Consider the following 25,857-nt stretch of genomic DNA (forward strand, 5'->3'; position numbering starts at 1 on the left):
AAATAGGAACAGCTCTGGTGTACAGGTCCAAGTGAGATTGATGCAGAAGATGGGGGATTTCTGCATTTCCAACTGAGGTACCTGGTTCATCTCATTGGGACTGGTTGGACAGTAGGTGTATCACACAGAGGGTGAACTAAAGCAGGGTGGGGCATTGCCTCACCCTGGAAGTGCAAGGGGTTGGGGGATTTCCCTTTCCTACCCAAGGGAAGCTGTAAGTGACCATACCTGGAGGAATGGTACACTTCTGCCCAAATACTGTGCTTTTCCCATGGTCTTCACAACTAGCAGACCAGGAGAGTCCCTCCCATGCCTTGCTCAGTGGGTCCCACATCCATGGAGCCTTGCTTGGTGCTAGCACAGCAGTCTGAGATTCACCTGGGATGCTGGAGCTTGGCGGGTGTAGGGACGTCCACCAGTGCTGAGGCTTGAGTAGGCAGTTCTATGCCCACACTGTAAACAAAGCGGCAGGGAAGCTCGAACTTGGCAGAGCCCACTGCAGTTCAGCAAGACCTACTGCCTCTCTAGATTCCACCTCTAGGGACAGGGCATATCTGAACAAAAGGCAGCAGAAAGCTTCTGCAGACTTAAACGTCCCTGCCTGACAGCTTTGAAGACAGCAGTGGTTCTCCCAGCATGGCGTTTGAGCTCCAATAATGGACAGACTGCCTCCTCAAGTGGGTCCCTGACCCACATGTAGCCTGACTGGGAGACACTTCCCAGTAGGGGCCGACAGACACCTCATACAGATGGGTGCCCCTCTGGGATGAAGCTTCCAGAGGAAGGATCAGGCAGCAATATTTGCTGTTCTGCAGTCTCTGCTGGTGATACCCAGGCAAACAGGGTCTGGAGTGGACCTCTAGCAAACTCGAACAGACCTGCAGCTGAGGGGCCTGTCTGTTAGAAGGAAAACTAACAAACAGAAAGGAATAGCATCAACATCAACAAAAAGGACATCCACACCAAAACCCCATCTGTAGGTCACCAACATCAAAGACCTAAGGTAGATAAAACCCCAAAGATGGGGAGAAACCAGAGCAGAAAGGCTGAAAATTCCCAAAACCAGAACACCTCTTCTCCTCCAAAGGATCACAACTCCTCGCCAGTAAGGGAATAAAAGTGGATGGAGAATGAGTCTGATGAGTTGATAGAAGTAGGCTTTAGAAGGTCAGTAATAACAAACTTCTCCGAGCTAAAGGAGCATGTTCTAACCCAGCGGAAGGATGCTAAAAACCTTGAAAAAAGGTTAGATGAATGATTAACTAGAATAATCAGTGTAGAGAAGAGCTTAAATGTCCTGATGCAGCTGAAAACCACAGTATGAGAACTTCATGAAGCATACACAAGCTTCAATAGCCGATTCGATCAAGCAGAAGAAAAGATATCAGTGACTGAAGATCAAATGAATGAAATAAAATGAGAAGAGAAGTTTAGAGAAAAAAGAGTGAAACGAAATGAACAAAACCTCCAAGAAATATGGGACTATGTGAAAAGACCAAATCTATGTTTGATTGGTGTAACTGAAAGTGGCAAGGAGAATGGAACCAAGTTAGAAAACACTCTTCAGGATATTATCCAGGAGAACTTCCCCAGCCTAGCAAGGCAGGCCAACATTCAAATTCAGGAAATACAGAGAATGCCACAAAGATACTCCTCAAGAAGAGCAACCCAATCCCAAGATACATAATTTTCAGATTCACCAAGGTTGAAACGAAGGAAAAAAGTTAAGGGCAGCCAGAGAGAAAGGTCGGGTTACCCACAAAGCGAAGCCCATCGGACTAACAACAGATCTCTCAGCAGAAACCCTACAAGCCAGAAGAGAGGGGGACCAATATTCAACATTCTTAAAGAAAAGAATTTTCAACCCAGAATTTCATATCCAGACAAACTAAGCTTCATAAGTGAAGAAGAAAAAAAATCCTTTACAGACAAATAAATGCTGAGAGATTTTGTCACCACCAGGCCTGCCTTACAAGAGCTCCTGAAGGAAGCACTAAACATGGAAAGGAACAACCAGTACCAGCCACTGCAAAAACATGCCAAATTGTAAAGACCATCGATGCTGTGAAGAAACTGCATCAATTAATGGGTGAAGTAATCAGCTAACATCATAATGACAGGATCAAATTCACACATGAGAATATTAACCTTAAATATAAATGGGTTAAATGCCCCAATTAAAAGACACAGACTGATCAATTGGTTAAAGAGTCAAGACCCATTGGTGTGCTGTATTTAGGAGACCCATCTCATGTGCAAAGACACATATAGGCTCAAAATAAAGGGATGGAGGAAGATCTACCAAGCAAAGGGAAAGAAAGAAAAAAAAAACACACAAAAAACAAAAGCAGGGATTACAGTCCTGGTCTATGATTAAACAGACTTTAAACCAAAAAAGATCAAATGGGACAAGGCCATTACATAATGGTAAAGGGATCAATTCAACAACAAGAGCTAACTATCCTAAATATATATACACCCAAAACAGAAGCACCCAAATTCATAAAGCAAGTTCTCAGAGACCTAAAAAGAGACTTAGACTCCCACACAGTAATAATGGGAGACTTTAACAACCCACTGTCAATATTAGACAGATCAATGAGAGAAAATTAACAAGGATATCCAGGACTTGAACTGAGCTCTGGGCCAAGCAGACCTAATAGACATCTACAGAACTCTCCACCCCAAATCCACAGAATATACATTCTTCTCAGCACCACATCACACTTATTCTAAAATTGACAACATAATTGGAAGTAAAACACTCATCAGCAAATGTAAAGGAACAGAAATCACAACAAACTGTCTCTCAGACCACAGCACAATCAATCAAATTAGAACCCAGGATTAAGAAACTCACTCAAAACCACACAACTACATGGAAACTGAACAACCTGCTCCTGAATGACTACTGGGTAAGTAACAAAATAAAGGCAGAAGTAAAGATGTTCTTTGAAGCCAATGAGAACAAAGACACAATGTACCAGAATCTCTGGGACACATTTAAAGCAGTGTGTAGAGGGAAATTTATAGCACTAAATGCCCACAAGAAAGCAGGAAAGATCTAAAATTTACACCTTGACATCACAGTTAAAAGAACTAGAGAAGCAAGAGCAAACAAGTTCAAAAGCTAACAGAAGACAAGAAATAACTAAGATCAGAGCAGAACTGAGGGAGATAGAGACACCCACAAAAAACACCCTTCAAAAAATCGATGAATCCAAGAGCTGGTTTTTTGAAAAGATCAACAAAATCGACAGACCAATAGCAAGACTAATAAAGAAGAAAAGAGAGAAGAATCAAATAGGTGCAATAAAAAATCATAAAGGTGATGTCAGCACCGATTCCACAGAAATACAAACTGCCATCAGAAAATACTATAAACACCTCTATACAAATAATCTAGAAAATCTAGAAGAATTGGATAAATTCCTGGACACATACACCCTCCCAAGACTAAACCAGGAAGAAGTTGAATCTCTGAACAGACCAATAACAAGTTCTGATATTAAGGCAATAATTAATAGCCTACCAACCAAGAAAAGTCCAAGACCAGATGGAATCACAGCTGAATTCTACCAGAGGTACAAAGAGGAGCTGGTACCATTCCTTCTGAAACTATTCCGATCAATAGAAAAAGTGAGAATCCTCCCTAACTCATTTTATGAGACCAACATCATCCTGATACCAAAGCCTGGCAGAGACACAACCAAAAAAGAGAATTGTAGGCCCATATCCACAATGAACATCTATGTAAAAATCCTCAATGAAATACTGGTAAACTGAATCCAGCAGCACATCAAAAAGCTTATCCACCATGATCAAGTCAGCTTCATCCCTGGGATGGAAGGTTGGTTCAACATATGCAAATCAATAAACATAATCCATCACATACACAGAACCTATGACAAAAAGCACATGATTATCTCAACAGATGCAGAAAAGGCCTTCAACCAAATTCAACAGCCCTTCATGCTAAAAACTCTCAGTAAGCTAGTTATTGATGGAACCTATCTCAAAATAATAAGAGTTATTTATGACAAACCCATAGCCAATATTATACTGAATGGGTGAAAACTGGAAGCATTCCCTTTGAAAACTGGCATAAGACAGGGATGCCCTCTCTCACCACTCCTATTGTGTTGGAACTTCTGGCTAGGGCAATCAGGCAAGAGAAAGAAAGGGTATTGAATTAGGAAAAGAGGAAGTCAAATGGTCTCTCTTTGCAGATGACATGATTGTATATTTAGAAAACCCCATCATCTCAGCTCAAAATCTCCTTAGGCTGATAAGCAACTTCAACAAAGTCTCGGGATACAAAATCAATGTGCAAAAATCACAAACATTCTTACACACCAAGAACAGACAAACACAGAGGCAAATCATGAGTGAACGCCCATTCACAATTACTACAAAGAGAATAAAATATCTAGGAATCCAACTTACAATGGATGTGAAGGGCCCCTGCAAGGAGAATTACAAACAACTGGTCAACGAAATAAAAGAGGACACAAACAAATGGAACAACATTCCATGCTCATGGATAGGAAGAATCAATATTGTGAAAATGGCCATACTGCCCAAGGTAGTTGATAGATTCAATGCTATCTTCATCAAGCGAATACTGACTTTCTTTACAGAATTGGAAAAATCTACTTTAAAGTTTAAAGTTTTACAGAATTGGAAAAATCTACTTTAAAGTTTTAACCACAAAGGAGTCCGCATAGCCAATACAATCCTAAGCAAAAAGAACAAAGCTGGAGGCATCACGCTACCTGACTTCAAACTACACTACAAGGCTACCGTAATGAAAATAGCATGGTACTGGTACCAAAACAGAGAGATAGACCAATGAAACAGAACAGAGGCCTCAGAAATAACACCACACATCTACAGTCATCTGATCTTTGACAAACCTGACAAAAACAAGCAATGAGAAAAGGATTCTCTATTTAATAAATGGTGCTGGGAAAATTGGCTAGCCATATGTAGAATGCTGAAACTGGATCCCTTCCTTACACCTTATACAAAAATTAACTGAAGATGGATTAAAGACTTAAATATAAGACCTAAAAGCATAAAAACTCTAGAAGAAAACCTAGGCAATACCATTCAGGACATAGGCATAGGCAAAGACTTCATGACTAAAACACCAAAAGCAATGGCAGCGAAAGCCAAAATAGACACATAGGATCTAATTAAACTAAACAGCTTCTGCACAGCAAAAGACACTATCATCAGAGCAAACAGGTAACCTAGAGATTGGGAAAAAATTTTTTCAATCTATCCATCTGACAAAGGGCTAATATTCAGACTCTACAAAGAACTTAAACACATTTACAAGAAAAAAACTAACAACCCCATCAAAAAGTTGGCAAAGGATATGAACAGACACTTCTCAAAAGAAATTTACGCAGCCAAACGCTTGTGAAAAAACACTCATCATCACTGGTCATCAGAGAAATGCAATTCAAAACCATAATGAGATACCATCTCACGCCAGTTAGAATGGTGATCATTAAAAAGTCAGAAAACAACAGATGCTGGAGAGGATATGGAGAAATAGGAATGCTTTTACACTGTTGGTGGGAGTGTAAATTAGTTCAACCATTGTGGAAGACAGTGTGGCAATTCCTCAAGGACCTAGAACTAGAAATACCATTTGACCCAGCAATCCTATTACTGAGTATATACCCAAAGGATTATAAATCATGCTACTATAAAGACACGTACACACCTATGTTTATTGCAGTACTATTCACAGTAGCAAAGACTTGGAACCAACCCAAATGTCCATCTATGATAGGCTGGATTAAGAAACTGACACGTATACACCATGGAATACTATGCAGCCATAAAAAAGGATGAGTTCATGTCCTGTGCATGGACATGGATGAAGCTGGAAACCATCATTCTCAGCAAAATGTCACAAGGACAGAAAACCAAACACCACATGTTCTCACTCATAAGTGGGAGTTGAACAACGAGCATACATGGACACAGGGAGGGGAACATCACACACCCAGGTCTGTTGGGTGGTGTGGGTGCTGGGGGAGGGATAGCATTAGGAGAAATACCTAATGTAAATGACGAGTTGATGGGTGCAGCAAACCAACATGGCACATGTATACCTATGTAACAAATCTGCACGTTGTGCACATGTACACTAGAACTTAAAGTATATTTTAAAAACCTGTTAAAAAATGAATCGTAATCCTTTAGACAGGTAGCTAAAGGATCCTTATATCCTTTAAAAGGATTACTACAGTCAAGCAAAGTGCCATGGGACTGACTTGAAAATTTTAAAAATAGCCTTAACCATCATATCTATGTTCATTAATCTCATGTCTAGCCCAGTCTAGAACACTTCCTTACATGTGACTGCTGGAAAGCTACTCTAAGATGCTTCCCTAGCAATTCAAACTCATTCTATCAAAAACTGAACTTACTTATTCACCAATTTCTTTAATATCATCAACGCTTTCCTCTTTCTCAACTAGTTATTTACTAGATTTGCAAGATATTTCCTATTTCTTCAAGCCACCCTTTTCCATCTATCCTCATACATTTTATTTATTTATTTATTTATTTATTTATTTATTTATTTATTTATTTTTTAAGATAGGGTCTAACTGTCGCCAAGACTAGAGTGCAGTGGTGCAATCTTGACTCACTGCAACCTCCACCTCCCGGTTCAAGTGATTCTCGTGCCTCAGCTTCCTCAGTAGCTGAGATTACAGACTTGTGCCACCATGCCTGGCTAATTTTTGTATTTTTAGTAGAGCCAGGGGTTCCCACCATGTTAAATAGGGTGGTCTCGAACTCCTGGCCTCAAGTGATCCACCCGCCTCAGCCTCCCAAAGTGCTGGGGTTACAGGTGTGAGCCACAGAACCCAGCCTTTTTATCATTTTTCAATTAGATTAACTAGTCTTCCAAATTTGAGAATTTTGATTCTGAAATATATTTCCACATTTATAAATGCAAGTGTAAATCTAATCTCATCACTCCTGTTTAACTTTCAATATTCATTGACTGAATCAAGTCCAAGGTACTTAATTGAGAGATCATTTATATTGCCTGGCATGGTGACTCATATATGTAATCCCAGCACTTTGGGAGGCCAAAGTGGGAGGACTGCTTGAGACCAGGACTTTGATACCAGCCCAGGCAACATAGTGAGTCCCCAACTCAATTTTTAAAAAAGACCTTTCATAATCTCTCCAACTTCATTTCCCACCACTTTCCATGTTAAATTTTATACTGTGATACTAAATTGCTTATAGTTCCTTACAGTATCTCACCCTCATATTGATTCCTTTATAAGGAATTCTGTTTTCTCTGCACCTCCACCTTCACCTGTTTACCTTGCTAAGTCTTATTCATACTACAGGAGGCATTTTCTCCTTCAGATTTTCCTGACTCTGTCTTCCTCATCCCCTAAACTCCCCTATCCCAAAGCCATTTCTCAGTTTACACAGTGTGATGGCTAATTTTGTTAACTTGGCTGGGCCATGGTGCACAGATATTTGGTGAAACATTATCCTGGATGCTTCTGTGAAGGTGCTTTTTTGATGAGATTACCATTTAAATCACCAGACTTTGAATAAAACAGATTATACTCCATAATGTGTATCCAACTACAATTCTTTTCTGAGGCTTGCCCGCCTCTTCCCTCAGATTTTGGACTCACTAAAAGTTCACAATTGCATGAGCCATTTCTTTACAATAAATCACTGTCCCTCTCTCTATGTAGTCTCTGTGTGTACACACATATCCTTTTGGTTCTGTTTCTCTGGAGAACCCTGATTAATACATATGGTATTCTCAGCTACTTGTGTGCCTAATTGTTATTCATTATTTTATTTACAGAACTGATCAGTGTGTGACACATTGCGGGAGCCTGATATTTATAGACTTGATAATATTAATAATAGGACATTCTTTTCTTCCCTGTAACAAAAGAGTGGTTCATTTTCTTCTTCTCATCTTCATCCATATTTCTGCAAAAGCCCAGCTTATATGAGACATGAGGACATAGACAATATCTTTGATAATCATTTTGAGAAGAGAAAAAAAGCTATAATTTATCTCTTTCACTTCTTATAGACAGGCAACTGTTAGAATGATAGAAAATGAAGAAATGGGTATGTTGGTTATGGTGGTGGTGGAGGGGAGTAGGGGAAAACTTACCTGTTGTGGTATGAAACGTTTAGGGAAAGAGCATTAATGAGTTACTTTCGATACATTCGGAAAAATAATAAGGAGAATTAGTCCTAGAGTTTGAACTCACTGCATAAAACAGAGACAGAGAGAGAGAGAGAGAGAATCAGCTTACTAAAAGGAAAGAAAATATGAGGTTTCTCTTTATCCTGAAGACGGTTAGCACCCAGATAACAGGCTTTAAAAAAAGGAGGAAATGAACTTTACTCAATGAAAAATATTATAATTTTCTCTAAATTTATTCTACTAATTCATCACATGGTTTGAATATTCTCATCGTGGTAGTCACTATTCTGCTTTATTTCTTATTTCCTAGCTAGGAAAATCAACTTTTTCCTTTGTTTTGCACATAATTTGATTTGGCCTTAAGCCTTTGCACAAGCTATATACTTCCCGATTGGAGTATTTACTCTGATAAACTGTACAATCTTTGCTTTTGTTTCATAGATTTTTATGGTACTTTATGTTCATAAATACGATTCAAATCCTGACTGAAGCAAAAAAAAAAAGAAGGAAAAAACCACTTCAAAGCTGAACCTGTAACAAACTTCTTGAGAGCACTTTCTGCTCATTACAGCATACATAACCAAAATTTTGTGAATATTATAACCTCTGTTGTTCCAAGTTAATTTACATCCAAGTTTTCCATTTTGTTTGTTAGTTTTCACAGCGTCATGCTCTGTCCCCAAGGCTGGAGTGCAGTGGCGCCAGCCATCGTAGCTTATTGCAGTCTCCACCTCTGGGGCTCAAGCGATCCTCTCACCTCAGCCTCCCCAGTAGCTGGGACTACGGGTATGCCCCATCATGCCCAGCTAATTTTTTTGATTTTTAGTAAAGTCAAGGTCTCGCTACGTTGTCAAGGCTGGTCTCGAACTTCTGGGCTCAAGCGATCCTACTGCCTCAGCCTTCCAAAGTGATGGGACTACAGGCGTAAGCCACCGCGCCCAGCCATTTTAGTTTTTTAAACTCTATTTTGTACATTTACTAAAGGATAAGTTCCTTTCATTAACTTCAACCACCAATTTAGGAACCCATCAGCACCTCATATTATGCCTATTCTCTGGGGTGTATTAAAAATATTATTGCTCATTACTCAGCACCCAGAAGAGAACCTGGCACATAGCATGTGGTCACTAAGTATTTGGCGTCTGAAGGAATCATGAGCAACAGGAGTTAAAGTGACATTTATAAAAGCAATTCTGAACTATGGAACAAAAAACCCAAATTTAAATTACTAGTAGTTAATTATACCATATAGTTCACGGAGATAGGCGAATTGAAAACTTTGGAAGTTTTTAAATTCTGTAAGGTTTAACATTTTTTCTTAGAGGATTCACATATCGTACATAAGAATCCAGATCTCATTCCAGCACTTCAGTCAAAAAAAAAAAAAAAAGTCACCAGCTCCAAGGTTTCAGTGTGAAACGGTCTTTGGCCAGGATCTAGACAGTACTTTTGTTCACTCAACCGGAGCCCGATCTGGTGCCATTTTCACTCGACCGTCGCTTCCAAACACGCCCCTCCCACCTCTCATCCCAAACCACACACAAAGAAGGAAACCACAATTTCGCCACGTCCTGGGAAAACTCCACGAGGCCAAGTGTGAGGCCACAAGACGCCGTTTTTAGTTCCGCGTTTTCCCTCTTCTAATCCTATTAGGTTTTGTCCAGACAACGTTTTGCTCTTTCAGAAGAGAAAGAGCGTTTTGCGCTCGTCGTCTTGGATTCGGCAACCATAAGCGGCCCGTTAGGGCAGCCACCGCAGCGGATTAAGTTCGACTGCTTTCTCTCCAAACTCCTCCCGAGCCTTCTCTTCAAGCTCTCTTTTTCGCCTGGAGGCCCCGCCTCACGGCCCGGCAGCGCGGCACGCGCATGCCCGGTGAGCGCCGCCTGCGCCTTCCCCTGAGGCGCGCCACCGCCCCGTAGGCCCTCGCGCGCCGCCAGAGGCTGGCTCCCTCCCTCCCTCCCTCCCTCCCGCGCCGTGCCCCGCCCCTCTCCTCCTCCCGGTAGTTTGTCGGTGAGTCTGGAGCCGGGAGGTTCAGAGCCAGTGGCAATTGGCTGACGCGGTGGCTGCGCCCTGGGCCTGAGAAACTCTGGTCGGGCGCGCGGTGTCGACTCCCCGGGCTATGCCAGGCGCATCTCAGGTAAACGGTAGGGCAGGAAGGTTTGGGCGACGGAGAATGATAGTGGTGGGCACAGATCAGCCCTGGAGTTTTCGGCCGCAGACTTTTCCTTGGAGAAGGAGAAGGGGCCGCGCGGAGTCTGTACTTAGTGAATGCTGACCCCGCGTGGCCGAGAGTGATGGGGCTCCCTCGAAGGTCAGTGTCGTGGGGACCTCAGGTGGCAGACAACTCTTTCTGGGTATGATTTTGGTATTGTCTCCAGTTTCCTAATACTGGACCTGAGCAGCTGAGCATTTATTCAAGGGTGTATTTTTTTGTTTTTGTTTTTGTTTTTTTTTTCCCTTAAGTCCGGTTAGTCAGAAGGTTCCAGTCCTTGCTCAACCTCTGATCGACTCTGTGTCCTTGAGAGAGTCACTTACTCGTTTTATATTTCAGTTCTGACACGTGGAAGTGTGGGCGAAGAATGAGGGGCTTCTTTAAGCGCGCTGAACCATGCAGTAAAAAGATACTGTTGGAATTTTTTGGTTTTTTTTTGGTTCACTATGTCCCTGGGCCCAGTGCAACGTTTGGGAAGCATTTTAAGCTCGATGGATGGAGGGAACAAGACAGCCGCATTATTAGACAAGGATAGTAGAAAGGAACAACTTTGCACAAGCACACGCGTTTGGAAAAGCTCCTTTGAGCATTTTATGTAGGTTAAATCACAATGGTAGTAGATAGAAATAAGTCAAAACAAAGGGCCAAACAAAACTACATTTCAAGGAGGTGTTTTTTTGTTCCTAGGTAACTTGAATATACTATCACAAGTTATTGGCGTTTCAAAGTTTTTCCTTGTGATCTGGTATGGAGTTAATCTAAAATGACAATTACATAATCATTCTATGCAATCGTATGCCAATACAATTAATTAAAACAAAGTTGACTTTTTAATGTAAGAAATAGGAATCAAGACATGTCATTGATGGGAAGTATGATGGCAATCAGCAAAATGAATGGGATATGTATACAATTTTCCTTCAAAGGCAGAGAGTTTATAGAAATATTTTTATTGCGTTAATATTTAAAGTATGAAGACCTATAGAAAAGTGTATGAATCCTAAGTGTACAGCTCAGTGAATTTTCACAAAGTGTGCATACCTATGTATCCAGTATCTAGATCAGGAAAGAGCATTAATGTATCCCAGAAGCCCCACTTCATGGTTCCAAAGGTAATCATTATCTGGACGTCTAACATTATATTTCACCTATTATTTACTTTATATAAATGGAGTAATATGGTATTTAGTCCTTAGTGTCCGATTTTTGCTCAATATTTTATTTGTGAGATTTATTCAAGTTATGTAGCAGTTCGTTATTCTCATGCTGTATGTATAGTATTTCTAGTTTTTGGCTATTACCAATCTGCTTATAAAGATTTTTAGAAATATTTTGATGAAATTATGTTTACTTTTTTTTTCTTTTTTTTCTTCTTTTTTTTGAGATGGAGTCTCGCTCCACCACCCAGGCTGGAGTGCAGTGGCGCAATCTCGGCTTACTGCAACCCCCACCTCCCGGGTTCAAGCAATTCTCCTGTCTCAACCTCCCGAGTAGCTGGGACTACAGGTGCCTGCCACCACACCCAGCTAACTTTTGTATTTTTAGTAAAGACGGGGTTTCACCTCTTTGGTCAGGCTGGTCTCAAACTCCTGACCTCAGGTGATCCACCTGCCTTAGCCTCCCAGAGTGCTGGGATTACAGGTGTGAGCCACTGCGCCTGGCCATGTATACATTTTTACTGCGTATATGCCTACTAGTAAAATTACTGTGTTACAGGATAGGCAGATGTGTGCTTGTGGTATACACTACTGAAAAGTTTTTCATATTGTGTTGATTTACACTTTAGTGGCAGCTTGAGAATTCTGGTTCCTCTAAATGCTTGTAACATTTCACATTGTCTTTTTAATTTTAGCCATTCTAGTAGGAATATAGTGAAACAACATTGGGATTTTCCCATAATTTCCCTAATGACTGATGGTATTGAGCACATATTCATGTGTTTACTGGCATTTGGATATCCTCTATTTCTGTAAGGGACCAGACAAAAAGTGTAGGCAGCCCTCGCTTTGTAGAATTTGTTAACCAAGTAATGTGTGAAGCTCGGACTACCTGTATTTTAGGTTGTACAGACTGTACAGTCTCTGTTACATATTCTTTTCTGTTTTTTTCCTCTTTTCTTTGTTCCCAACCATTTAAAAATGTAAAAACCATTCTTAGCTCATGGGTTTTACAAAAACAGTTGTTAAAAGATAACTTTAGGCACATTAAAATTTTAGGGTTTATATGAGCATTCAGCAATTTCATAAATTGGGTATCACCAGACCACAAGTCGTTCAAGACTCCACCAAGAGGGTGTGAAGGGAAAACTTTTATAAGGTGTTTATGGAAATAGACAAAGAAAATATTTGATTGGTTACAGTGGAATGTCTCTAGTTAGAAGTTGGTTGGTGGTTTCTGATTGATTAAACTCAAGTTTAGTTTTACTGTTTACATTGAGTTGGGTTTTGGTTTATTTACATAGGAACCCAAAGTGCTGGAACTGTCTCAACCTAATGGTGTCCCAATTAGTTTTTTTTTTTTTTTTTTTTTTTTTAAACACAGTCCACTGGCTGGATTTGGGTTGTGGGCCATAGTGTACTAACCCCTGCTCTATTGAAAAATGTTTGTTCAATCTTTTGCCCATTGGTTGGATGTGAAATCAGTAACTGAGATGGGCTACATTAGAGGAATATATATCCATAATATTATGTCTGTCTATCTATCTATCTATCTATCTATCTATCTATCTGTGTGTGTGTATATATATATATATATTTTTTTTTTTTGAGATAGGGTGTACCTCTGTCACCCAGGCTGGAGTGCAGTGGGGCGATCTTGGTTTACTGCAGCCTCTGCCTCCTGGGCTGAAGAGATCCTCTTACCCTCAGCTTCCCAAGTAGCTGGGATTACAGGCACACACCACCATGCCTGGGCCAATGTTTGTATTTTTTTGTGGAGATGGAGTTTTGCCACGTTGCCCAGGCTGGTCTTAAACTCCTGAGATCAAGTGATCCTACTTCCTTGGCCTCCCTAAATGCTGGGATTACAGGCATGAGCCACCGCACCTGGCCAGTATTGTTAAGCAGCATGAGTTATAGTGTTTTGGTGTTGAATTTCAGATCTCTAAATATACTTTATTTGGTTTACCAGTTTTACCTTGAGACTAATTAGAGGCCAATTTGATTCTTGTCTGAATTGTTTTTACTTCTCCCACTTTCTGCTCACCCTGTAAATCTGAAGAACAGAAGAGAGGTAAGAAGTGAGAAAAGAAAGGAGAGACAATCTTTTTTTGATATTATTTAAAAGGCTAGGAAAGAAAAGTATGAATGTCTAGACAGTTCTGGGTATTTTGAGTAAAAAATATAAAAAAATGCATTGTTTCACATGTTCGTGTGAAGAGATCACCAAACTGGCTTTGTGTGAGCAACATGGCTGTTTGTATCACCTGGGTGCAGGCGGACTGAGTCTGAAAAAGGAGTCAGCAAAGGGTGGTGGATTGTCATTAGTTCTTACAGGTTTTGGGATAGGTGGTAGAGGTAGGAGGAACGTTTTGCAGGCAGAGGGAGGATATCACAAAGTACATTCTTAAGGGTGGAGAGAATTACAAAGAACCTTCTTAAGGGTGGGGGAGATTACAAAGTACATTGATCAGTTAGGGTGGGGCACAAACAAATTACAATGGTGGAATGTCATCAGTTAAGGCTATTTTCACTTCTTTTGTGGATCTTCAGTTGCTTTAGGCCATCTGGTCACAGGGGCTATGATAGCTTAGCTTGGGCTCAGAGGCCTGACATATATAATATACTTATTGTAATATTTTGAAGTGCATATTGTCCTTTGAGCTATTCCATCCTGGGATGGCTTTTTGTGACATTTTTATCTAGTGATTGAGTATACTCATGATATAGGAAGTAATAGCCATTGACTTGGGCCATGAAGCTCAACTGTGACATCTCTTCCCAGGATGGACGTCGTTTCTTCCTTAAATGTCCCTTTGGACTGCCCAGTTCATCTTCTTTTACTCTTGGCCCCCTGTCTTTTACTCAGTATTGCCCAAAATTTTACTTTAATGCCCTTCAGCCCACCATCGATGTTAACATTTTTAGCTAACACTTTCTAGGTTTTTGTTGTTGTTCTTGTTGTTGCTTTTAGAAACAGGATCTTGCTGTCACACAGGTTGGAGTACAGTGGTGCAATCATAGCTCACTGTAACCTTGACCTGGGTTCAAGCTGTCTTCCCCACTGCAACCTCCCAAGTAGATAGGACTATAGGTGCTTAACATCACACCTAACTATTTTATTTTTTGTTTTTGTTGAAACAGAGTCTAGCTTTGTTGCCCAGGCTAGTATCCAACCCCTGGCCTCAGGTCCTCCTGCCTTGACCTCCCAAAGTGCCAGGATTACAGGCGTTAGCCACGGCACCAGCGCCTTTTTTGTTTTTAAGTAATTTATAGAAGTGAATTTAGTGCACATTTAAACATATATGCCAATACTAATGAAGGGTGTGAGGGTAATTTCATCAGTGTGATCCTTTCTTTGATATGTATAATTGGTTTTTTCCAGTCTTACTTGATTGTTATGCAGATGGATTTAAGATGGGCCTCACCTTCCACTATCAATTCATTGCAGTTAAGTAAGCTTTTCTTATATAGAAATTCTGGATCCAGTACACACTGCATTTCATTACACACACATGCGCACACACACACAATGACTAATGTAAATACCTTCCTGCTTTATAAGTCCCACACAAAGCAATTGTATTCATATGCAGTGTTTTTCATGGCACTCCTTGAATCAACTTGGAGTCACTGCAAATTATTATGGGCAATAAAGGGCATGTGCCAGTGGAAGGGATTCTCAGACAAGGGAGTCCCCTCCCTCCATGGCTTCAGACTTCATAAGGGAGCAAATAGGGAATTAATGTGGCACAAATATTTAATTTGTACCATCAACCTTAGGTGATGCTTTCATGTTAATAAGGATGTATTTGTGAGTCGAATTGTAGTCACTAGCTTCCAACAGTACCTTCTCCTCTGGACATTGCCTGCACTACATTGCCATTGTTGACTTCTGGAACAATTTTCCAGAATTTCATTGCTAACACACCTTGCCTTTTCTGGTTGCAGTTTTTAGATACTTTATTTAGGTTACATTTAATCTTGTTTGCCGTGTTTAGGGTGACTGTGTGTTCAAGGTGAATGTATTTGTCTATTGCTTATTTGTTGCTTTTATAATTTATTTCCAGCAAATCTTATTACTAGTATGTCCAGCTACCTGGGACTGGGGATGGGCAGATGACTCACTTTCACTTGCAACTTCACATACCATCTAGAGATGGCTTAGGGTTGATGAGAGAAAAAGAGATAATGTGTAAGATGAATCAATTGTAGCTGTTTTTGTTAGCATTGTAGTATTATTCTCTCTATTGAATTTATTAGATTTTGAGACTATCATAAAGAGAAGATAGAACTGTTTTAGAGCATTAATTACAAAAACAGTTTACTATAGTGGAAAGAGCACAGGACATAAGAGCAAAATAAGTGTGGCTTACTACCTGTTTGTGTTAACTTTTCCTGGGACTCAGCTTTCTTTTGTGAAATGAGGCATTTTGATGAAGTATCTCTAATCTCTGGTAATCTTTTTCAAAAGACACAGAGTTGGGAATGCCAAGAGACCATAGGGGTCATTTAGGCTACCTTCTCAGTTTAGTTATATAGTTACTAGAACCTATTTTTTTCTGATTTTTATTCCAGTTGCTTTTTCCATTATACCACCTGTGATAGGGAGCCTTCTAAAGTGACCTTGGTGTTCACTCTTATGTAGTTCCTTCCTCTTGAGGGTGAACTAGACCTAGAGGCTCACTTCTACTAGAATATGGCAAAAATGGTGTGATGTCACTTCTCAGATTAGATTACAAAATTTATGACTTCCCCTTTTTGCTGGCACTCTGTTGCTCACTCACCTTGAGGAAGTCAGCTGTCACGTGAGCTGACCTGTGAAAAGGCCCACCTGTCAAGGAACTGAAGGGGACCTCCAGCCAGTAAGGAACTGAGTTTCTCAGTCTAAAAACCCTCAGGCATTTATTTAATTATGTGAGATGGAGTCTCACTGTGTTGCCCAGGCTGGAAAGCAGTGGTGTGATCTTGGCTCACTGCAACCTCCGCCCCCAGGTTCAAGCAATTCTCCTGCCTCAACCTCCTGAGTAGCTGGGACTACAGGCTCGTGCCACCACGCCCAGCTAATTTTTGATATTTTTAGTAGCAATGGGGTTTCACCACATTAGCCAGGATGGTCTTGATCTCCTGACCTCATGGTCCACCCACCTTGGCCTCTCAAAGTGCTTGGATTACAGATGTGAGCCACTGCGCCCGGCCCCTCAGGGATATTAATCCTGCCAACAACCACTGAGAGAGTTTAGAAGCAGATCCTCTCCTTGTTGAACGTTGAGATGACTGTACCCCGGCTGACACTTTGATTCCAGCCTTGTGAGAGACCCTGAGCTGGAGGACTTAGCTTAGCAACACTCAATTTCAGATTTTTAGCAACTGTGAGATTACAAATGTGTATTGTTTTAAGCTCTTGAATTTGGGTTTAATGTGTTAGGTAGTGATATGGTTTGGCTGTGTCCCCATGCAAATCTCATCTTGAATTGTAGCACCCATAATTCCCTCATGTTGTGGGAGGGGTCCAGTGGGAGATAATTGAATCACAGGGGTGGTTTCTCTCATACTGTTCTCATGGTAGTAAGTCCACGAGATGTGATGGTTTTATAAGGGGAAACCCCTTTTGCTTGGCTTTCATTCTCTTTTGCTGCCACCATGTGAGATGTGCTGTTCACCTTTCACGATGATTATGAGGCCTCCCAAGCCACGTGGAACTGTGAATGCATTAAACCTCTTTCTTTTGTAAATTGCCCAGTCTCAAGTATGTGTTTATTAGCAGTGTGGAAACGGACTGACACAGTAAACAGACTAACACAGTAAATGGACTAATACAGTAGAGTGGGGTGCTGCTGAAAAGATACCCGAAAATGTGGAAGTGACTTTGAAACTGGGTAACAAGCAGAGGCTGGAATAGTTGGGAGGGCTCAGAAGAAGACAGGAAAATGTGGGCAAGTTTGGAACTTCCTGGAGGCTTATTGAATGGCTTTGCCCAAAATGCTGATAGTGATATGGACAATAATGTCCAGGCTGAGGTGGTCTCAGATAGAAATGAGGAACTTGTTGAGAACTGTAGCAAAAGCAAAGAGACTGGTGGCATTTTGCTCCTGCCCCAGAGATTTGTAGAACTTTGAACTTGAGAGAGATGATTCAGGATATCTGATGGAAGAATTTTTTTTTTTTTTTGAGATAGAGTTTTGCTCTTATTGTCCCTGTTGGGGTGCAGTGACACAACCTCCACCTCTGGGTTCAAGTGATTCTCCTGCCTTGGCCTCCTGAGTAGCTGGGATTACAGGCACGCACCACCACGCCCAGCTAATTTTTTGTATTTTTAGTAGAGACGGGGTTTCATCATGTTGGCCAGGCTGGTCTCGAACTCCTGACCTCAGGTGATCCACCTGCCTCGGCCTCCCAAAGTGCAGGGATTACAGGCATAAGCCACCACACCCAGCAAGTGGAAGAAATTTTTAAGCAACAAAGCTTTCAAGAGGTGACATGGCTGCTCTTAAACACGTTCAGTTTTTTATTTTTATATTTTTTATTATACTTTAAGTTCTAGGGTACATGTGCACAAAGTGCAGGTTTGATCCATAGGTGTACATGTGCCATGTTGGTTTGCTGCATCCATCAACTCATCATTTACATTAGGTATTTCTCCTAATGCTATCCCTCCCCCAGCTCCCCAGCCCCCAATAGGCCCTGGTGTGTGATGTTCCCTGCCCTGTGTCCAAGTGATCTCATTGTTCAATTCCCACCTATGAGTGAGAACTTGCGGTGTTTGGATTTTGTCCTTGTGATAGTTTGCTGAGAATGATGGTTTCCAGCTTCATCCCATGTCCCTGCAAAGGACATGAACTCACCCTTTTTTTATGGCTGCATAGTATTCCATGGTGTAAATGTGCCACATTTTCTTAATCCAGTCTATCATTGATGGACATTTGGGTTGGTTCCAAGTCTTTGCTATTGTGAATAGTGCCATAATAAACATACATGTGCCTGAAGCACATTCAGTTTTATAAGGGAAGCAGAGCATAAAAGTTCAGAAAATTTGCAGCCTGACCCTGCAATTGAAAAGAAAAACCCATTTACTGAGAAGAAATTCAAGCCAGCTACAGAAATTAGCCTAAGTAACAAGGAGCCAAATGTTCATCCCCAAGACAAAGGGGAAAGTGTCCTCAGGGTATGTTAGAGGTCTTCACAGCAGCCCCTCCCATCATAGGCCCAGAGGCCTAGGAGGAAAAAATGGTTTCATGGACCAAGCCCAGGGTCCCCATGCTATGTGCAGCCTAGGGACTTGGTATCCTGTGTCCCAGACACTCCAGCCTTGGCTGAAAGGGGCCAATATAGAGCTCAGGCTATGGCTTCAGAGTGCACAGGCCCCAAACCTTGGAAACTTCCATGTGATGTTGAGCTTGTGAGTGCACTGAAGTCAAGAACTGGGGTTTGGGAATCTTCGCCTAGATTTCAGAGGATATTTGGAAACCCCTGGATGTCCAGGCAGAAGTTTGCTGCAGGGATGGGGCCTTCATGGAGAACTTCTGGTAGGGCAGTGCATAAGGGAAATGCGGGATTGGATCCCCCACACAAAGTCCCTACTGGGGCACTGCTGAGTGGAGCTGTGAGAAGAGGACCACCATCCTCCAGACCCCAGAATGGTAGATCCACTGACAGCTTGCACTGTGTGCCTGGAAAAGCCTCAGACACTCAACACTGACACGTGAAAGCAGCTGGGAGGGAGGCTGTACCCTGCTAAGCCACAGGGGCAGAGCTGCCCAAGATGTGGGAACCCACCCCTTGCATCAGTGTGACCTGGATGTGAGACATGGAGTCAAAGGAGATAATTTTGGAGCTTTAAGATTTGACTGCCCTGCTGGATTTTGGAGTTGCATGGGGCCTATAGCCCTTTCATTTTGGCCAGTTTCTCCCATTTGGAATGGCTGTGTTTACCCAATGCCTGTACCCCCATTGTATCTAGGAACTAACTTGCTTTTGATTTTACAGGCTCATAGGTGGAAGAGACTTGCCTTGTCTTGGATAAGACTTAGGGCTGTGGACTTTTGAGTTAATGCTGAAATGAGTTAAGACTTTGGGGGATTGTTGGGAAGGCATGCTTGGTTTTGAAATGTTAGGACATGAGATTTGGAAGGAACCAGGGGCGGAATGATATGGTTTGGCTGTGTTCCCACTCAAATCTCATCTTGAATTGTAGCTCCCATAATTCCCTCATGTTGTGGAAGGGACCCAGTGGGAGATGGTTGAATCATGGGGCAGTTTCCCCCATACTGTTCTCCTGGTAGTGAATAAGTCCAGGTGAGTTCTGATGGTTTTATAAGGGGAAACCCCTTTCACTTGGCTTTCATTCTCTCCTGCCACAGTCATGTGAAATATGCCTTTTACCTTCCATGATGATTGTGAGGCCTCTCAATCCACGTGGAACTGTGAGTCTGTTAAACCTCCTTCTTTTGTAAATTGCCTAGTCTCAGTTATATTTTTATCAGCAGCATGAAAACAAACTAATATAGGTAGCAGTAGACAACTACACTACTCATTAATACCAGAAAAACTTTAATCTGTTTTTATCAGTTTAAACTTATTTGAGGACATGATATTATTATTTTTTGAGATGGAGTCTCTCTCTGTTGCTCAGGCTGGAGTGCAGTGGCACGATCTTGGCTTACTGCAAGCCTCCCAGGTTCATGTGATTCTCATGCTTCATCCTCCCGAGTAGCTGGGATTACAGGTACGTGCCATCATGCCCAGATAATTTTTGTATTTTTAGCAGAGATGGGGTTTTGCCACATTGGCCAGGCTGGTCTTGAACTCCTGACCTCAGGTGGTTTTCCCACCTCAGCCTCCCAAAGTGCTGGGATTACAGGTGTGAGCCACCATGCTAGGCTGAGGGCATGTTATTTTTTATATCTTGAAAAACCAAATATTAACAGTTTTAATTATAAATCCCATACTTGTTTTTAGTTATAATTTAATTGCTAGGTGTTTGTTTTATTTCTAAGCTGGCAATGTAAATAAATTATTACTTTGAAGGGTTGATTTGGTGTTTTTTTAATAGTAGATGACCAATAAGACGTATTTACCCTAGATCTGCTTTAGGCTGTTGGCATAAGCATCTCTGACTCAGATATTGGCTGCATTGAAAGCATTTTTAATTTAGATTTTATACAGTTTTGGATGCGTATAGTCAGGTAATCTATTCTTATTATGAATGTGCAGTTCCGTGTTAGGATGGTTTGATTATGTATAAATATTACTTGGAGAATGACTTTTAATATGCATGGTTTTATAAGTTTTGGAAGCTGCTTGAGTACGAGAAGAATCGTATTACTGGAATCCTTAATGCTGTATATTATTTTATTGTCTATTAAAGCATACCAATTTCCTATCGTCATAGTTTTGAGGATTTTACTGCTGAGTAACAAGTTTTGAAAAGCAGAAAATATAAATAAATGAAAATATAAATAAATAATATAGAGAAATTAACTTTTAGAAAACATAGGTCAATTAATGTAGATAGTATAGATCAATTAACTTTTAGAGAACACAGCAGCAAGTAATACATGAAAAGTATATAAAACATACATGGACAGTTTAGTGAATGAATAAAAAGTGAGCACCCATGTAGCCACCATCAAAATATTTAGATTTTTTAATTTTTTGAGATGGGGTCTCACCATGTTGCCCAGGCTATAGTGCAGTGGCACAATCTCGGCTTACTGCAACCTCTGCCCCCTGGGTTCAAGTGATTCTCCTGTCTCAGCCTCCTGCGTAGCTGGGATTACAGGTGCATTCCACCATGCCCAGCTAATTTTTGTATTAGTAGAGATGGGGATTCACCATGTTGGCAGGCTGGTCTCAAACTCCTGTTGTCAAGTGATCTGCCTGCCTCAGCCTCCCAAAGTGGTGGGATTACAGGCGTGAGCCACTGCACCCGGCCTTGTCACTGTACTTCTGACATTATCATTATGCAAAATCTTGGTACAGTGATCAAAACCAGAAGACCAATATTGTGGTTTCACTGGGTAATTCATTAAATATTGCATAAATTTGAATAAGTTGAATAAAATTACAAAATATAATTTAATAATACTATTCATTAGATTGTAAATTTTATTGACATGTCACTAGATTTTCTATTAATGTTCTTTTCCTATTCTAGGAACAAATCCAGAGCTGATGTTATATTTAGTTGTCATGTTTCCAGTGTCTTTTCCTATTTGTGACTTCTTTCTATTTTGATACAGCTATGTCAGCTCTCCTTTGATTGATCTGTGCATCGATCTGGATTTTTAAAAATCCAGTGGGACATCTCTGTCTTCCAGTTGGAGCATTTAGCATTTGGGTCATTTCATCCCTTTATATTTTTTATTATTGCCTTTTTTCTTAACCTTTTGTTATTTTAGACATTATATAATATAAGACTGGGCATGGTGGCTCACCCCTGTAATCCCAGCACTTTGGTAGGCCGAGGCAGGGGGATCACCTGAGGTCAGGAGTTTGAGACCAGCCTGGCCAACATGGCGAAACCCCGTCTCTACTAAAAAATACAAAAATTACGTGGGCTTGGTAGCACTTGCCTGTAATCCCAGCTACTCAGTAGATTGCGGCAGGAGAATCGCTTGAACCCGGGAGGCAAAGGTTGCAGTGAGCCAAGATCATGTCACTACACTCCATCCTGGGTGACAGAGCAAGACTCCATCTCAAAAAAAAAAAAAAAAAGAAAAGAAAAGAAAAGAAATTAGATAATGTATACACATGGTTTTGGTTTTTGGCTTATTTGAGACAGAGTTTCACTCTGTTGCCCAGGCTGGAGTACAGTGGTGCAAACATAGCTCACTGCAGCCTTGACCTCCTGGGCTCAAGCAGTCCTCCCACCTCAGCCTCCCAAGTAGCTGGGACTACAAGTGTGCCACCACACCTAATTTTTAATTTTTTTTTTTTTTTTTTGGTAGACATGGGGTTCCCCTATGCCCAGACTATTCTTGAACTCTGCTCCTTAAGTGATCCTCCCACCTTGGTCTCTCAAAGTACTGATTACAGGTGTGAGCCACTGCACCCTGCCAAATTAATGTGCTCTATTATTTTGTAGCTTCCCTCTTTAATAATATCTTGTACATGTGTATGTTTTTGAAAAACGCTCAAACTGTGTTTCTCTCTTCTCTCACACCACACTAATCAACATGGAAGACTTCTGTGACAAAATGTCAGGGAGTTTTTCCCCATCAAAAAGCAGTGGACACCAACTGGATATCACCCAATTCAATTCTGACACTATGTACTTGGAGATAGTGTCAGAACCCACAGGTTGGTTGCCCACTCCCCAAGACTGCCCCACCCCCCGCCCTTTTTTAATGGCTCATCCCTTTTGACACCAGTCACAAGTTAGAGTTCCCATTACCTTCTCTTTAGTTTTGAGTAAATTGCTGGAGCGGCTCACAGAACTCAGGGAAAGTCATTAAGTGGTTGATTTATAAGGGATGTTTAACTGCCCATTGGGTGCTTCCTGCTCACTGCACAGTCAAAACCAATTCACTGAGACTGTGCTGTTGCAGTCGAGAGGTTTATCAATGCAGAACTAGCCAAGTGGATGGACTGGCGGGATTACTCCAATCAGTCTCCTCGAAGACTTGAAGATTAGGTGGGCAGGGGGCTAGAGAATGAGTTTTGCTGACATGTGATGCAATCATAGGCATGTGGAGAGTGTGTGCACTGAGTTGGCCTCTCTCTGGGGGCCACAGGACTGGTTGAGGCATCTAAAGGAGCAATAGGAAAAGTCACAAACCTTGTGACCTCTGGCCACATGACTCCTGACAGCAAGGGATTATAGAAAGGGAAGCGAGAGGACAATGTCTGGTTATCATTTAACAACAGCTACATTGTAGCAGAATTTAGGTATCTCCCATAATCCTAATTTTGTGGCCTTTCATTAGTTTTACAAAGGTGGTGTTTGTACCTGAACAAGTAGGGTTTCATTTTAGGCAGGTACTATTATCATCCCTACTTCAAAATTAAACTATAAACTAAATTTCTCCCATGATTAGCTTGACCTACACCCAAGAAAGGTGAGTACAGCCAGCGTGAGAAGCTAGAAGCAAGATGGAGTCAGCCATGCTTGATTTCCTTCACTGTCATAATCTTTGCAAAGGCAGTTTCAGATGTTATAAAGGATAAAGATGAAAACAAGCATAGGAGATGAGGAGGCAGAGCAAGGTGATGGAATAGATAGCTCCACTGCCCACCCCTCTACCACCTAAACAAGGACACCAAGTTAACTATCTGCACAGAAAAAAACACCTTCCCGAGAGCCAAAAATCAAGTGAGCACACATAGTACCTGGTTTTAACTTCATATTGCTGAAAGAGGTACTGAAGAGATGGAAAAAAACAATCCTAAGTCACTGCGACTGTTTCCCCACTCCCAGCAGGGGTGGCATAGTGCAGAGAGTTTCTCTGGGAACTGGGGGAGACAAAACACAATTGTGAAACATTGAACCCAGTACTGTCCTGTTAGGGCAGAAAGGAAAAGCAGACCAAACTCAGCTGATGCCCGCCCATGGAGGGAACATTTACACCAGCCCTAGCCAGAGGGGAATTGCTGATGCCAGTGGTCCAAACTTGAGTGCCTTCGAACCTTGCCACTGAAGTCTGCAGCACTCTGTGTCTCCATATAAACTTGAAAGGTAGTGTAGGCCATAAGGACTGCAACTCTTAGGAGAGTTCTAGTGCTAAACTAGGCCCAGAGACAGTGGACTGTGGTTGGGGGGCATGTGACATACTGAGACACCAGCTGGGGCAACCAACGGAGTGCTGATATCACCCCTCACCTAACCCCAGGCTGCGTAGCTCTCAGTTCCAAAAGAGACCCTTTCCTTCTGCTTGAGGAGAGGGCGAGTGGGGAGGACTTTATCTTGCATCTAGGATATCAGCTCAGCCACAGCAGGATAGGGCACCAGTCAGAGTTGTGAGCCCCACTCCATGTCCTAGCTCCCAGATGACATTTCTAAACACCCCCTGGGCCAGAAGGGAACTCACTGCCTTGAAGGAAAGGACGCAGTTCTTGCAGCATTCATCACTTGTTAACTGAAGAGCCCTTGGGCCCTGCATAATCAGCAGTGATACCCAAGTACTATATCAAGGGCATTGGGTGAGCCTCTGAGATTTGCTGGCTTTAGGTAAGACTCAGCACATTACCAGCTGTGGTGACTATGAAGCAAAACTCTTTCTGTCTGAGAAAATTAGTTGGAAAAGTAAAGAGGATGGACTTTGTTTTTTACCTTAGATACCAGCATTGCCACAGGTGGGTGGAACACTAAGTGGGCTCTTGGGGTCTCTGATTCTAGAACTTGACTCTTGGATGACATTTCTGGACCTGCTCTGGGCCAGAGGGGAGTCCACTTCCCTTAAGGGTGAGTCACAACCCAGGAAGCACTCATGACAGGCTGACATAAGAGACCTCGGGCTGTAAGGGAAGACTGACGGTAGTCTGGTGGTACTCTTCATGGCCCAGGGTGACAGTGGCTACGGGGTAAGGCATCTCTGCCTTTGGAAAGGGGAGGGAAGGACTGAGTCTTGTGCTTTGAGTTCCAGCTCACCCACAGTACAATAGAACACCTGGTAGACTTCCAGTGTTTTTGACTCTACTTCCTGACTCTTGTACGGCACTTCGGGACTCACCTGGAGCCTGGGGGACCTCACCACCCTGAAGGGAAGGACATAGGCCTGGCTTGCTTTGCCTCCTGCTGACTGTAGAGTCCAAGGGTCTTGAGCGAACGTTGGCTGTAGCCAGGGAGTTACTACGGCAGGCCTTGGGCGAGATCCAATGCTGTGCTGGCTTCAGGTCAGACCCTGCAGTCATAGTGGTGGTGGCCACAGGGATATTTATGCCACTTTATCCCCAGATTTATGTGGCATAGAACAGAGAGAGATTCTGTGTGTTTGGGAGAAAGTAAGGGAAGAGAACAAGAATCTCTGCCTGGAACAAGAATCTCTGCCTGGTATTTCAGAGAATTCTTCCATATCTTGTCCAAGATTATCAAGATTGTACCTATGTGAGTCTGCAAGAACCACAGCATTACTGGGCTTGGGGTTCCCTCTAAAGCAGATACAGCTTAGGTCACACCTAAGGCCTTTCAAATATCTGGAAAGCCTTCCCAAGAAGGACAGCTACGATAAACCCAGACAGTGAAGACTACAATAAATACCTAACACTTCAGTGCCCAGATACCAAAGAAAATATACATTTTCACTATTCGGGAAGACATGACC

The 25,857-nt window shown here is 41.8% G+C and overlaps 1 protein-coding gene across 8 annotated transcripts in view; it reads left to right on the plus strand.

Moving 5' to 3' along the window:
• The first annotated feature begins 10,196 nt into the window (after positions 1–10,196).
• MIPOL1 (mirror-image polydactyly 1) overlaps positions 10,197–25,857 on the plus strand; it is a 365,168-nt gene continuing 349,507 nt past the window's right edge. For 3 of the 8 annotated variants that reach the window (XM_007986530.3, XM_007986529.3, XM_037983910.2), the window contains exon 1: positions 10,197–10,364. The gene's annotated coding sequence lies outside the window, so the exon portion shown is untranslated. Of the gene's footprint in view, positions 10,365–19,956; positions 20,020–20,228; positions 20,322–25,857 lie in introns of all 8 variants that reach the window. The other 5 variants (XM_073010937.1, XM_037983907.2, XM_073010938.1 and 2 more) reach the window with 5 other exon arrangements.

The sequence above is a fragment of the Chlorocebus sabaeus genome, chromosome 24 (genome assembly GCF_047675955.1).
Source record: "Chlorocebus sabaeus isolate Y175 chromosome 24, mChlSab1.0.hap1, whole genome shotgun sequence".
Lineage (NCBI taxonomy): Eukaryota > Metazoa > Chordata > Mammalia > Primates > Cercopithecidae > Chlorocebus > Chlorocebus sabaeus.